Source organism: Aulonocara sp. 'chitande type north' Nkhata Bay, linkage group LG16 (assembly GCF_057382095.1).
Source record: "Aulonocara sp. 'chitande type north' Nkhata Bay isolate Kocher_YH1m ecotype deep benthic linkage group LG16, A_spYH_male_GT1.1, whole genome shotgun sequence".
NCBI classification, from domain to species: Eukaryota; Metazoa; Chordata; class Actinopteri; order Cichliformes; family Cichlidae; genus Aulonocara; species Aulonocara sp. 'chitande type north' Nkhata Bay.
This window is the reverse complement of record NC_141359.1, coordinates 32157111-32171815: the sequence shown is the minus strand read 5'-3', so window position 1 is coordinate 32171815 and position 14705 is coordinate 32157111.

Genomic DNA, 14705 nt, shown 5'->3' with positions numbered 1-14705 from the left:
AAACGAAGCACGTTAAAACTCAGAAGCACATAAAAACTCAAAACACGTACAAAAGACATCAGAAGTGCTCCAGGATGCTGGGCGCAGTGTTGAGCTGTTACCTAGTGGCTACACAAGCCAGCAAGTACCAACGACCGATTTGGTGTGTGGTAGTAACAGGTAAATGAACCTTTTTTAAATTATTTGAATATATATGAGTGCCTGTGTATAAATACACAAACAATACACACATGCTTTCAATTGTGTAATTTAAGTGATCTAGTAGCTCTGCTTTGGAAGTTCAGTTCATGCTAGAAATGTTTTTTGGCGTTTGTACATTTTGTCTCTAGGGGCCACCGCATATATTTATATATTAACATATATAAATAAAAACTTTTTTTTTTTACGTTAGTAATTCCTTTCGTGCATAATTTTATATTATTGTTAATAATAAATTAACTAGAGAAAGAAAACAACCTGAAGAGCCGGTTCGGAGCCGAAAGAGCCGGCTCTTTTTAGTGAGCCGAACCGAAAGAGCCAGATCTCTAAAAAGAGCCGGAAATCCCATCACTAGAACGCGATAGACGCGAACAAAAACGCCCCAAACGCCCCTAATTTGACATGTGCACATTCGCGCCTCAACGCGTGTCCAAGAAAAATCCATTTTGACGTGCGTGAACGGGAAATGTGGGAGGAAGTTTTGCCAGACGGTATCTTTGCAAGATGGCAGCTGTCGAGCTAGCGCTTGAAGAGAGAGTCTCCCTTCTCTATGTACTGTGGAGAGCAGAGCAGTGACGTAAAAGACGTCCTCGCCATACCTGGGTCCATCAGGTCCTCCAGAGGCGTGAGCAGTTTGCTGAGTTTCACCATTTGCTCCAGGAGCTGCGCCTGGATGACGGCCAATTCCAGCGATATCACCGTCTTTCACTCGGCCAGTTTGATGACCTGCTTGCCCGCGTTGGTCCCAGAATCGCCCGCCTAGACACCAATTACAGGCGCTCAATCCCACCTGCAGAGCGCCTGTCCATCTGCCTGAGGTTAGTAAAAGTATTTAATACAGTAGTCCTTTATTGATACCTGTGCTAATATATGCTAAACCATCTGTTTATACACTGCTAACATGGATGTGCTATGCTAACAGTGAATGCTCTCGGTGTTTACTGATAGCAAACTGTGGTACAGAGACGACTGTTTATAATATTTCTAGTGATACTCAGACGGTCTCATGAAGTCCTGATTTAATTCGATTTATGCTGTTATCAGTGTTTGCAATGACAGCATGGCTGTGGTGTCATATCAATGTATGCGCTCGGTGTTTGCTGATATCAAACTGTAGCATTAGGACCACTGAGTTAACCTTTGTAGTGATACTCACTCCTTTTTATTTAGACCTGGTTTAATTCTGGGATAGTTGAATATTTGTATATAATCACCGCAGACTGTTTTAGATTATATCTAATATATATCATGTAATTATCCTTATAATTACAAAATGTTTTATGTAAGATTTATGTTTTGTAATTTGTAATTTTGGAATTTCAATAATGTATTTTGTAACTGCAGTACACATAATACTCATTTTAAACAATTTTGTCCAGGTTCCTTGCCACCGGGGACTCCTTCAGGACCATCGCGTTCAGTTTTCGAGTTGGTGTGTCAGATCTAGTGATGGGATTTCCGGCTCTTTTTAGAGATCCAGCTCTTTCGGCTCGGCTCACTAAAAACAGCCGGTTCTTTTGGCTCCGAACCGGCTCTTCAGGTTGTTTTGTTGCTTTAATTAATTTATCATTAACAATAATATAAAATTATGCAGAAAAGGAATTACTAATGTAAAAAAAGTGATTTTATTAATATATGTTTATATATGGCCCCTAGAGACAAAGCACGTACAAACTCTAAAGCATATACAAACTCCAAAACACATTTCTAGCGTTAACCGAACTTCCAAAACAGAGCTACCCAGATCACTTAAATTACACAATTGAAAGCATGTGTGTATTGTTTGTGTATTTATAGACAAGCACTCATATTTATTCAAATAATTAAAAAAAAAAAAAAGTTCATTTACCTGTTACTACCACACACCAAATCCGGTTGTTGATACTTCCTGGCTTGTGTAGCCACTAGGTAACAAAAGCTCAACACTGCGCCCTAGCATCCTGGAGCACTTCTGTTGTCTTTTGTACGTATTCTGAGTTCGTACGTGTTTCTGAGTTTGTATGTGTTTTGGACTTTGTACGTGCTTTGTCTCTAATGGCCACCATGAATATACTTTATTTATTCACTCCACATAAAATGTAATAAATAAATCATATAATACAAAAAACAACTATTTACATTTTAAACTTTTAACTATTTAAATTTTCAGCTTTTTCCTTTGAAACAAATTTAACGTGAAACAACACAAAACACTGCAAACCACAACACAATTAAATATAAATTAAAATATTAAAACAAAAAGAAGATGCAAATTCTCTGTCATATGGGCCTGCATGATTTCTGAATCTACTATACCTTTCTAATGTGACGTTGTTGTCCCGCGCTCTTTTTTTCTCTGGCTCTGTTCCTGTGCTACTGCGAGTGTAACTAACGCCCCTCCCCCCTCTGCCCAGCGCAAAGTACAGGCCGCGCATGCGGAGTTTAGCGGAAAAAAGGGCCCGAGAGGGTGAGAGAAAGAAAAAAACAAAAAACCTCACGAGCCGGCTCGCGTCGTTCACTTCAAAGAATCGGCTCAAAGAGCCATTTCGTTCGCGAACGACCCATCACTAGTCAGATCATCCCCCAGGTAGCGACGGCCATCTGGGACTGTCTAGTGGACGATTTCATGGCTGTGCCTTCAACTGAAGACTGGCGGTCCATCACAGAGGGATTCCAGGAGAGCTGGAACTTCCCTCTGTGCTGTGGAGCTCTGGATGGGAAGCACGCCCAAAGGAACCCCATATATCATATAGGAGACACACACATTGATATATCCTAAATATTTATTCCATTTCTTTTTTTGTGGTGCCCAAATTTATGCACCTGCTAGATTTTGTTTAAACAATTATTGCACACTTTCTGTAAATCCAGTGAACTTCTTTTCACTTCTCAAATATCACTGCGTGTGTCTCCTATATGATATATTTAACTGACATTTTTTATTGTAACAACGATTTATACAGGAAAATAATGTCTATTAACAAGGTTGCCCAAACTTTTGCATCCCACTGTATTAGTATATTTTGTCATTAGTATAATATGAAATAAATTCTACATGTGTCAAGTCATGTGCCAACATTTGCTGTGTAATAGAACTGAGACATTAGTCATTATAAAAATTTATTTGAAATAATATTAAAATTCTCAAACAGAAAAACATTAAACATAAATATATAAAATATAAGTGTTTACAGAGAGACAGGAATAAAAAGGACCCAGCTGCTCTCCAGAGCAGGAACAAGGCTGAGGAGGAAATGCTCCATTGGAGACTGGTGTGGCCTCTTCAGGGACTCCAGGATGGCCAGCTCCACCGCCGATGGACCGTCCTGGGACCCGTCCCTCATCTGCCTCGGAGCTGTCCTCCTCTGTGGGCCTGTAAAACAGCACAAAACACAAAGAAATGAGAAGGCTGCTACTAGATTTTAATTTCAACATCGAAAAAAACAAACAAACAGGATATAATCAGATTGGTTGTAGACATTTAGTAAAGGTGATCACAAGGGAATCCCACTGAGTAAAAAGCTATCAGTGCTTGCTGTACATCTGATGCTACAATTACATACTAGTGATGGTAAATTTGATTCTTTTTACTGAATCGAGTTTTAATGAGTCACTCACCAAAGTGAATCGGATTTTTGAGTCATTTGATTCACTGGGTCAGTTGACCAGAGAGTGCAAAAAATTTACATTTTCACCCAAACTTAATTTGTTTCTCTTTTCATGTAAATCCCACTGCTAAGATGAATGATTCTAAAAAAACAACTATTTTATAGAGCAAAAACATTTCTAAAATTAAGCAATTTCCTATCAAAACTGCTTAATAAACATTTATTTTGTTTATTTTTATTTTATTAGCACTTTCCTTAAATGTGTTAAATATATATATTCTCATCTAAATGTCCACTGAACCAGGGGGCGGTAATGCGCCTTAACATTGGTTGCCAACCAAGAAGAAGAAGAAGAAGAAGCTGTGAGCCAGGAGGGAGGGGGTGAGTGAGTGAGTGATTCGTTCGCTTGCTCTATGATTCAGCACAGGAGGGAGGGGGTGAGCGAGTGAGTGATTCGTTCGTTCGCTCTATGATTCAGCACAGGAGGGAGGGGGTGTGTAGCTCAAATGTGCTGTTAGCAGAGCAATGCTACTGTGAACCGAGGAGCTATTTTCTTGATGTGAGCTTCTACTCAGGGTTTTTTCTTCCAGTTCAGAGCAGAAATGCTTTTGTTAAGAAACTGGCTGTTGTCCCCCCCCACACAATTTTAATTATAAGCTAGATATATTTCTACTAAGCGAATTAGTTTGCTAACAGAAACAGGGATGAGTCAGTGAGTCAGTTGGGCTTGTGAATCATGATTCACGAGTCAGTAAAGTGATTCTCGAGTATTGAACGATTCGTTCATGAATCGAACATCACTATTACATACCTGTGGTGCAGCAGCAGAAGCTCAGGGACTGGGGAGGCAGGAGAAGCAACAGGGGATGCTCTGCTGCAGAATCAGTTGGTTCTATCAATACAGTATTAAATGTTAACAGGTTGAATATAATAATCATAGAGTAGACAGTGGTCCCTCATTTATTGCAGCAGGGGTTCTCAGAATAACTAGCCCCTCGCCACACACTTTATACACTTTTTTCCCCACACACATGAACATTGGTCACAGTTCTCACAATTGATTCTCAAAGTGCAAACCTTTGTAGATTGCAAAACGTAAAAGTATTATTATGCCGCGTTTTGTCTTCATCTGCCTGCCACTTTCGTGCGCCTTTTCCCCTCACAGTGCAGGTGTCTATTTCCGAATGAGGGTCATAGTTATGGGTGTTTTTGTGCTGTTTTTTCTATTGGACGTGATGGTTATCAAAACCAAACATGATAAATTTGGCAAGCGCAGGAGACACGACACGGAGCAGATTTGTCAATCAGGCTGCAGAATGCAATGCTGTACTGTGCAATAAAAAATCACAGAAAAAGCAAAGCAGTGACGGATGAACAGCGGGACCACTGTGTGCTGTTTATTAATAAACAATAAAATATATTCCTAAATGACAACATGCATAAAAGCAGAACGGTATTTGTACGTCAGTGGGAAAATAGCGGTGGCTTGCTAGCTTTTGTGCGGCTTCCCCGGGTCAGCGAAAACTTTCAAAAGAGAAATGAATGAACTTACCAGGTTGCCCGATCTCTTTACATATCTTCCTCCAAGCTCGGTCCTTTTTATTCCTGTCTCGGTACAGAAAGCAGCTGGTGTCGTACAGCTCCAGGTTGTTTGCTACGGCATTGATTAGCCTTCCCTCCATTGAAGTATGAAGGGCTTTGGCTGGATCTGCCCCTTTGACCTAGGTCACAGCCACGTCACCAGGCTCCTGATTGGTTGTCGTGGCGTGATTTGACAGTTTAGATTTTGGAGTTTAGATTTTTCCAACTCGAGCGGTAGACGCGAAACGCGCGTATGCACAAATGCAACACAAACACTCACGCGCGTGGTTTTTTTCGCGAGTCAAACAGACCGACGCATGTTTCAGGCGTTTTCGCAACTCAAATCTGCTTCCGAATTTTCGCGGGAGCCGCAATCGCGGGTCATCACGCTTTTCCATTGACTTTACATGTAAACCTGACGTTCTATTCACGTCCATCGTGTTCGGTGTGAACACACCATTGGTCACATTACCATTGTTTAATTATAGTCCACAGACAGTGCATACCTACCTACAACAGCAAATGTCACATTGGCAGGCGGTGAGTCACGACAGGGTAAAAGTAGCGGGGCTTCGTTAGATGTGACACCGAGAGGCTCCATGTCACAAGTTTCTGGATGTTTTTTCTGCTTTTACCTCTGAACCTTATTAGGCTAAAAAAAAAAAAAGTAAAAGGAGAACCTGGAGCCGACGACAGGAGACGTCTAGAAGAATTAATGAGGTCAGCCATTTTGGTTGGTTAACAGTATTATTTTTCAGTGGTTGGGCCAGGCTGTTGTCTGCAGGAAGAGAGGAACATATGACATTTGCCTAATTAACTTGTGCCGCTGGTGGCGAGTTGGACTTCTACCATCACGGCGAGGACCCGCCGAAGATGTTTCTGCTGCTAAACCATCATTAAAAGGAGAAGCTAGTTTCCCCTCAGCCCGTCATATTATGACTTATTTTTTATCTGTTCTCTGTTCTTTTTAGCACTGAATCTTGTGCCAGAACATCTGACAAGGTTCAGAACGAGGGCAGAAGAAGATTATCAGGTTGCTGTGTTTTCCCCTGTTGAAGTGGGCAGACAGGGCTATGTCACCTGTGCAGAGATGAGGAGCTCTTAGGGCAAAGCCTCTGCTTTGGCTTAAGAGCTGAGTTAAACCAGGCAAAAACAGGTGAAAAGAATACATTTCTTTGCAGGTCTGTGTCTCTCTTGGTTAAGACTGTAGGGATCAATAAGTGAAAGATTTGAATCAAAATGTCACTGGCTGGCTGTGAAATTTAAGTGTAGCCTTGAACGGAATGTATCAAAAATTCCATAAAAGTAACATAAAAGAACTTAAAAAAAAATCAAACTTGAAAGTATGTTCCACATCAAAAAAGTGAAGCCAATGAGTGACCAGCAGGGGAAACTCCTCTGGCTGTGAAAAGAAGTCTGATTGTATAGAAGTGTGTTAGAAAATGAGCTTCCTACTTCCCTGATGAGTTTATGGTCTCAGTCGCTAACTGAATGAAATGTGATGATCATTTCAAATGATCAAGTCACTGCTGTCTGAACATGCATTGTTAAAAAAATTATGATTTAATTTGTTTATAAATTTTATTCTTGGCTTAGCATAGATGTGATTTACTTTTGGAGTCAAGCTTTATCCAGGAATGTTTTAAATGATTCTTTACTTTTGCAAAATAGAGCAAAATTGGACATTTTGCAATTATATTGACAAATCCAGCCATCCATTTCAACCTGCTAATCAAAAGTTGGGTCATAGTGGGTATTCTGAATATCCTTTCCAGTTCCTCCTGGGGGATTCTAACACCGTCTTAGTCAACATGAGACCTGTAATCTGTCAAATGATGTTTGGGTGTACTGTAGGGTCTCCTTCTAGCTGGGTGTGAGTTTAAAACCTCCAAAGGGAGACGACTAGGAGGACCAGATTCTTGAACTAAATAATTTGACGTGGCAGAGCAACAACTCTACTTTGATTTACTCTGAGGTGCTCACTCTATCTCTAAGGCCCAGCAGAGACAGCCCGAGTGGATGAACCTTATTTCAGCTGTTTATGTCTGCGACTGTGTTTGAAAGCTCCTCCATTCAGAGTTCAAAGAGGTCAGGATCCTGTTCACCAATGAATATAAAGTGGAAAACATTAGGGGAAAAATAAGGGGACATCATTTTGATTCTTAAGAAAAAACAGATATCCTTCTGGATGATGAACATTACAGGTACCGATAAAGTAAAAAAGCAGGATGCATGCTTTACAGTGTGAATGATAAGTAGCTAGCTTATAATCATACAGTGTACCTCAGTTTCTTAACCTTCCTGCCTTCTTGGGACCTTTTTGTGCCACTGCTATGTGTTAAATGGCTGCCATTTCCACTGTGTTCAGTGGAATATAACCAAACTTGCCACAGGATAGTTTTTACCTGTCAATGTTAATATTCCAGTGTGAATTCCTTAAATCAGCCTAAAATGGCTGAGCAGCAGAAATCCCCACACCCATCACCCTGGGGACCATTTTCTGCCCATTGACTTCCATTATAAACGCTATTTTTCAACCCCAAATTATCATCATATGATTTTATTTTTTCTTCTTTTCTTGGATGTCAATGAAGACTCGGGGCCTTGAAGTTTTAATTTTTAAATTGCAAAAAAAATGCAAAAAAAATAATGGCAGGTCAAAATGTATGTTGGTGCCAATCTTTGGTCCATCTAAAGGCCTACTTATAATGACAATCACATATTACTTCAACTGGTTTTTTGTGGAAATATTTAGTTTCGTTTTTTGGTTTTTGGGGCTTATAACACAGGGCGCTCATGTAATAACACTGGGATTTGAAGGGTTAAAACAACGAAAATATAATTAAAACTTTACATGAATATTTCAGGGAGAAGTAGTTTTACAAGGTTGGTTAATTTAAAGTGGAATAAAATATGGATATATGGTCTTTTTATGGCGTGGCTGAGAATGGTCCCTAGGGTGATGGGTGTGAGTTTTTTAAAGGATGGCAGGAGGGTTAATCTAAGATTTACTTTCAAAACAACAAATTGTTGGCAGCACAAATGCTCACATCACGTATGGGTGACGTCAGGGTGACCACGTCAGTGATGGAAGGTATCAATATTCAAAATGAATTTTGTTTCACAGTTGGTTTGATGCTCTGATTATCTGTACAGCATACTTAAGACATACATAGATATAAGACATACAGGATGAATTTAGTAAAAGAATTTAGTCATTGTAGAAGTGAAGTAATTTCTTCCCTCAAGTTTGACTCTAGAATTAATTTTAAGTGCTTCCTACAAACACAGCCAATTCATATTGGCATGTGTAATTCCAGGGATTAACCATCACATTGGATTAAATCCTCTGTCAATTCTGTCCCTTAACAATGCTGAGTGTTTTCATAGCTGTGTGACACTGCATCCTCCATCCTTCATTGATTGGCTCATTGAAAGAAGAGATCATCCTCTTTCTGCCTGGCCCCTGCTTATCTGACAGGCCCCAGCATCGTAAAGCTGATTGGAGTGGCAGACCTGCGCTCCTCGGCACCGGAGATGGCCCCTTTAGTGGCTGTAAATGACAAGCTGACTGACAGCTTGGGATTTAACCCTAATTACACCTGGCTAACCAGAGCCAAAACAGAGCATTTATAAGGAGAGCCCTTCGGCCGACGGAGAGTTCCATTCAATCCCCTGGAAGCTTCTATTTCACCTTCATTTTTATTTCCTGTCCCTGGAGTCTGACAAGCACCATGAAGAAGAAAACAACTTTATGCTTACCACCGAAATTTAATAACAGGTTTACGTAGGCAAAACAAAACTGCAGAGTTTGACAGCTCAGGGGACAGAGAGTGAGCCTAGCCTTGTGTTAGCATCATCGTTCTGTTTGAGCTACTGACGACCACAACCAAACCCCTTCCTCCAGGTATCACATACAGATGTAAAATGAAACCGGAAGAACTTAATCTGTCGTAGTTGTCGGTATCACCACCATCTCTCTGCCTGAGCTGTAATTCCTGTGTCTCTAGCCGTTTTCTCCTCGCAATCACTCTCCTTCTTTCCCCTGCCACCTCACACCTCTGTACCTCCCAGCTCTCTCTCTCTTCCTCCCTCTGTTCATCTCTGGCAGTCCCTGCGGGCAGATCGTAGCCTGGCAAGGCGCAGTGGCTTTATTGAACGCCGTCTCCTCATCTTTCATTTTATCGAGCGCCCCGGCCGTCGGTGCAGCCTGCCAGCCCCCTTCCTATTGCACCCCATTTGTCTTCATGTTTGGGCAGCTTTTCTCAGTCAGTCACTGATTGCATAGTGGACAACACCCTCTTGGTGCCGGCCCACACCAGCACAGACACATATCTGCACATGCACAAACACGTACTGGACCATATGTCTGGAGTATGCAGTGTGGGGGAGTGCAAGTTCTGCCGATGCATCATAGTTGTTAGTGATTGTGAAACTAATGCGCGCTTAAACACATGAAGTATGCTCCAAGCTGATCTTTGAGAAACCATATGCTGGGTACTTTTTTTGTTATCAGGGTTAGCACTGAGAAGGCTCCAAGGGTTCAAGAACTTAGTTATCAGCTGCACAATGTGACTGCACACTGTGGATTTTCTTACCATTATAAAGAACCAGAATAACCAGAAGTGTACACACTTCCAAACAGTTTGAATAAACATCTGGGAACTGAGGAGACTGGCTGTAGGACTTTTGGGAAAGGAACGTTGCCCCATGTCTCTTGTCTGATACTGGATTGTAGTTGCTCAGCAGTCCTGGGTCTTCTTTGTTTGTTGTTATTTCTTTTTTTAAAAACTTAATTCTCCAAATGTTTTCAGTCAGTCAAAGGTTTGAACCGCAGTTGGACCAGTTCAGCATCCAGACCCCTGCTAGATAAATGCAGAATGATGCTGGATAATTGAGTATCTTGCTCTACCCATGACATAAAGCATAAACAGTGGCTTTCTTGCCTTACAATACTCATGAGAAAAAGATTCTTAGAGTCAGATTTACTAACAGTCTGCACCAACACGAAACCTTTTGCCTCTAAAATGCTCCTGTGGGGATTTACAGTGTCAGCTTTGCGACTGAAAGGTGTGGACACAGATATTTTTCTTATTACATATGTTTTTGTAGGAGTTTCCCTTTCAGAGCACACAATTTTGTGAGGAAAATATTTAAATGAACTGCACAAATATAATTTACTAAAGTCTGCAGCACACAGTTTACTAGAAATCGTGTTGAACTGAACATAGAAAAGTCTAATTTTGTGCCCGACGTGGTCATTATGAGAACAAGGTTGTAGTTGCTGGGGTGGATGTCTCAAAGCTCTGCGCAGAATACCAAAACTATGCCTCTGTCCTGTAACTCTTCATTGATTTCTCACCCTGAATGTTTAGAGCCACACGTTTGTTTGGTCCCTGATAATTCTTGTATTTTCATGAGACACAGGAGAACCAAGAGGAGTAAATGGTCGGAAACCACAATAATGTCTCTGCGTGTCTTTTCTAAGCCGTTCCCTTTGTGACCTTTGGTAAGATGGCAGTATCTGATATCCTGAAAATGCGCAGTTAGGGGCAGATTTTTGTTGACATGATCTCAGAGCATTATCCAGAAAATTTAGCTCATGCTGAGCTACATGTGCGAAAATAGTAAATTTATATCGAAGCGTTTGGAGCAGCGTGAGCTGTGTGTCTCCTCAGTAACAGAGACTTCAACAGAGGAGCTCGTGTTAAATCCCCTGCAAAGTTATGAATGACGCTCTAACGGCAAAGTAAATCGTCCGAGGAGAAAAATCAATTTAGAAAATTGCTTGAATTCTTGCCGGCCTGTTTCATTGTCATTAAGAGATCAGACAGGAGGAGGGGATGAGATGAATGTCTCCTTGTGCTTAGGGGGCAAGTGCATAGCTTATACAGCGGCCTCTGAGGGCTTATTAATTTTGTCGGTGTTCCACCAACGTCTGCCGCTTCTCCTCTCTGCCTTTTTAAAGGGTCTGTCCAACAACGAACAAAGGAGGAATGTGAGTAATCGATGAGAAACTCTCTGGAGGAATTTACTCAGTCGCTTGTGTCGATCTTCACAATGGTGAAGAATCCTGTCTGTAGTTGGCTCTGATCTCTGCTGTTTTCCGCTGAATAACAGCAAAGTGTGCAGCAATGTTTGATTTTATCCTTTAACTACTTGAAGCAGCCGTTCTTTGGTACTCAGTGATGGGACATGAATGCAGTATGCCGTGATAGGGAGGAAGTGAACAGATGTTGCTATTATCTTCAGCCAAGATGTGCACAATCCATGAATGCAGCTCCCAGTCACTGTGTTCCTCCGTCTTTGTTTCCTGCAGCCTTTTGTTGCTCAACAACAGCCTGAATTAGATCACTGTCCACTGTTTTGCTCTGATGATTAGCTCATAAGCTACTGCAAGCACCCGTGATTACTGAGGCACGAGTGGAACAAGAGACAGCAGAGAGTGACTAGTTGTCATGCACAAGTCCGCCAATAGCCATCTGTTCCAACGTGTAAAATCAGTCTGTGTGAGAGCCTCGACGTATCCCAGAGGAACCGCACACACATTCAGCCACAGAGGAAAAGGCTTATTTAGGCCAGCTATACCTACAGTCAGAGTATATCAAGAATGAAGGAAGAAAAATTCAGTTACATACTGGAGAGCCAGCCTAACCCTTCAGTTAGGGTTAGTTTTGGCAACATGCTGAACGAAAAAATTTTAAGAAACTAGCAGATGTTACACTTCAAAATGAAGGCTCCGGTATATTTTGCCATCACATATTTTTTGTGAAAGATTTTCCAGTTGGCTGTCTTCACATAGTTAAAAGGTGTATAGAAAGGGATGAACAATAACTCTCTCAGGTCAAAGTTGTAATCAGTGATTACAGTGATCACTGGTGATCCCAACACTAATCCTAATCAACTGTAGCTAATGAGAATATGCAAACATGCAATCGCTCTCTCTCTCGCTCCCTCGCTCCCGATTTCCCTGTAAGTCTAATGTTACTGTGTCCTAAACCTCCTCCATGCCCAAAGCTGGCTCCAAGAAACAACTCTAAGGCTTTGCTTTTTAGAGGTCTCAGACCACAAAGAAAAATATTTTAAAATAAATTCTTATGAAGACTCTTCAATTGAGAAGTGGGAATGGGCAGACCTAAAGACTTTTATCACCTTTAGAAGTCTTTTACAAATCCAGATTCAATTCAGTGATGGTTCTTAGTGGGCAAAAAGTGCCATTTAAACTCACACGGTCAGTCTGTGGTCATTCCGTGATCTTTGTTCAATGTTAAGGTCCTGGGTATTTTTCTTCCTCACTGTCAACAAGTGCTGCTCATAGGAGATCACCAGATTGTTGGAGTACTCTCTCTCTTACAATAGAAAGCGCTTTGAGATGTCCTCCTATGAACTGGTGGGCAAAGTAATTTTTGTAATATCCATGTGAGATGGAGCAAAAGTGGAAATATTCCAATATCTTCAGGCCACATGAAAATCATGAAAAACAGGAGATGTTATCTTGATGTTCTCAAGAAAACATCTTGGATCCAGGAACCCAATTCATGCACGGTGTGGAGGAAGTATTTAGTCTTTATGAAAGGTACGCAAATCTTATTTATTAATGAAATTAATTAAAACATTTTGTGTTATTTGTTAATTAATTGATTTAATATCAACTTAAAATACCATAGTCAACCATTTCCTAAAGAACTAAGCCAATAGTCCTCTGACCTCACAGTTCTTACACTGTTTCTGTGACTGTGATCCAGACTGATAAAGGTCCTGTAGTCAAGTGGTCAATAAAATGGCAATTTATTAAAAAGCTGGTCATTTTGTCAAGTGTGTAAATGTTTTAAATTTAAACATTTATTAAATCGCTTTAAGTGAGTGTTGTTAAGGGCATTAAAACCAAATGATGGCGGTGTAATTACCCCTTTATTGTTCTCTTATTACTTGATTGCAATTTGTCTCTTTATGGTTTATTTATTGTATTTAGTCTCCAGCGCTGTGTTGTGTAAAAGTCAGAGCTGAGGTATTGCTTCATAAAACCTATGAGGGTACAACATAAGAGTTACAGATACTTGCACCTGATTCAAGTCTTTCACATCAGTAACAGAACGTTGTTTTCACACCCTGCCAAGCACTGAGGTGGCAGTAACCTCTAAACTACACCGACTGAGGGGAAGCGGTGATGGTGGGGATGAAATGTCAGATTAGGTGTTTAGATAAAGTCGGGGCTTTCACAGCTTCGCGGGATGACATGTTTTCATAGCCAGAGGTGGATTCCATCAGCAGCGAGTGCGAACGCGCCTCCTGATGCATCCCAGCAGCGTGACTGCAGAGTGAGACGGAGTTAAGGGGTGTTTGGGTTCATGCATGTTAAAATGTGCTCACACTGACTGCACACTTTAGCTGAGGATGTCATGAATATTGATCTGGAGGTGTGAGTCTGCGTGTGTGTTTGTGTGGGTGTGAAGCATGTGTAAATGACTGCGTGTCAGCTGTGTATATGTTTTTCTGTCTTGCGGGCTCCTCTGTGCCTGTTTGTAACTGTGGTGGCCCAATTTCTTGGTTGTGATCATTAAAGTTTAATCTTAAGCAATTACATGAGGTTATTTTACTTTTTGCAGTAGCTGCTGCTGCGGTTTTCAGAGATTTTGCCTGGATTTTGGTATGTGGAGTTTAAGTAAATGTTAAGGATGGAGTTTCTGTACAGGTCATAGCACTCACTGAAGACATTTATTGAAACTTAAGTTCATATTTTCAGAGGAAAGCATTTAAACTCTTAGTTAAGATGCCTGCTAAATCATGGATGGGGCAATTGGGCTACCTCACCAGGCTATGACTGAGTTGTCACATTCACAATGAAAGGACTTGGCACAGGCGGGATCCACATGCTTGTGTAACCAAAGTGGAAACCTCCAGGGCTCCAGCGTAGCTTTTGTAGGAAAAAAAAATGTATTGTGTATGTTTGCATCAAGCGCAAACCTCTTGGGCTAAAAATGAAGCCAACACTTAGTGCCAAACTCTCCAGTTCTTCTAACATCCACTAGAGGCACCAGCGGTACTTGAGTTCAGAAAGAAACACGTTCATAGTCTGACAAGGAAAATATTTTTGTTAGTATGGATGGGTACCTCCTTTATAACTATGTGGGGGTGAGCAATTTATAACTGACATGTTTGGATTTTGAGGCTTCAACTTAAGACTGTGGCTTTTGTGGATGACAGTGTGGTGCAGCGCTGTAGCCTCATACAGATGGTAAAACATGAAATGGCTGCACAAGATTTTGTTGGAGTTTATAACTGTTTTCTGGGAATTGAGTATTTCAACTGTTTACTTCAATAAAAGTTTTAATCCTTCTT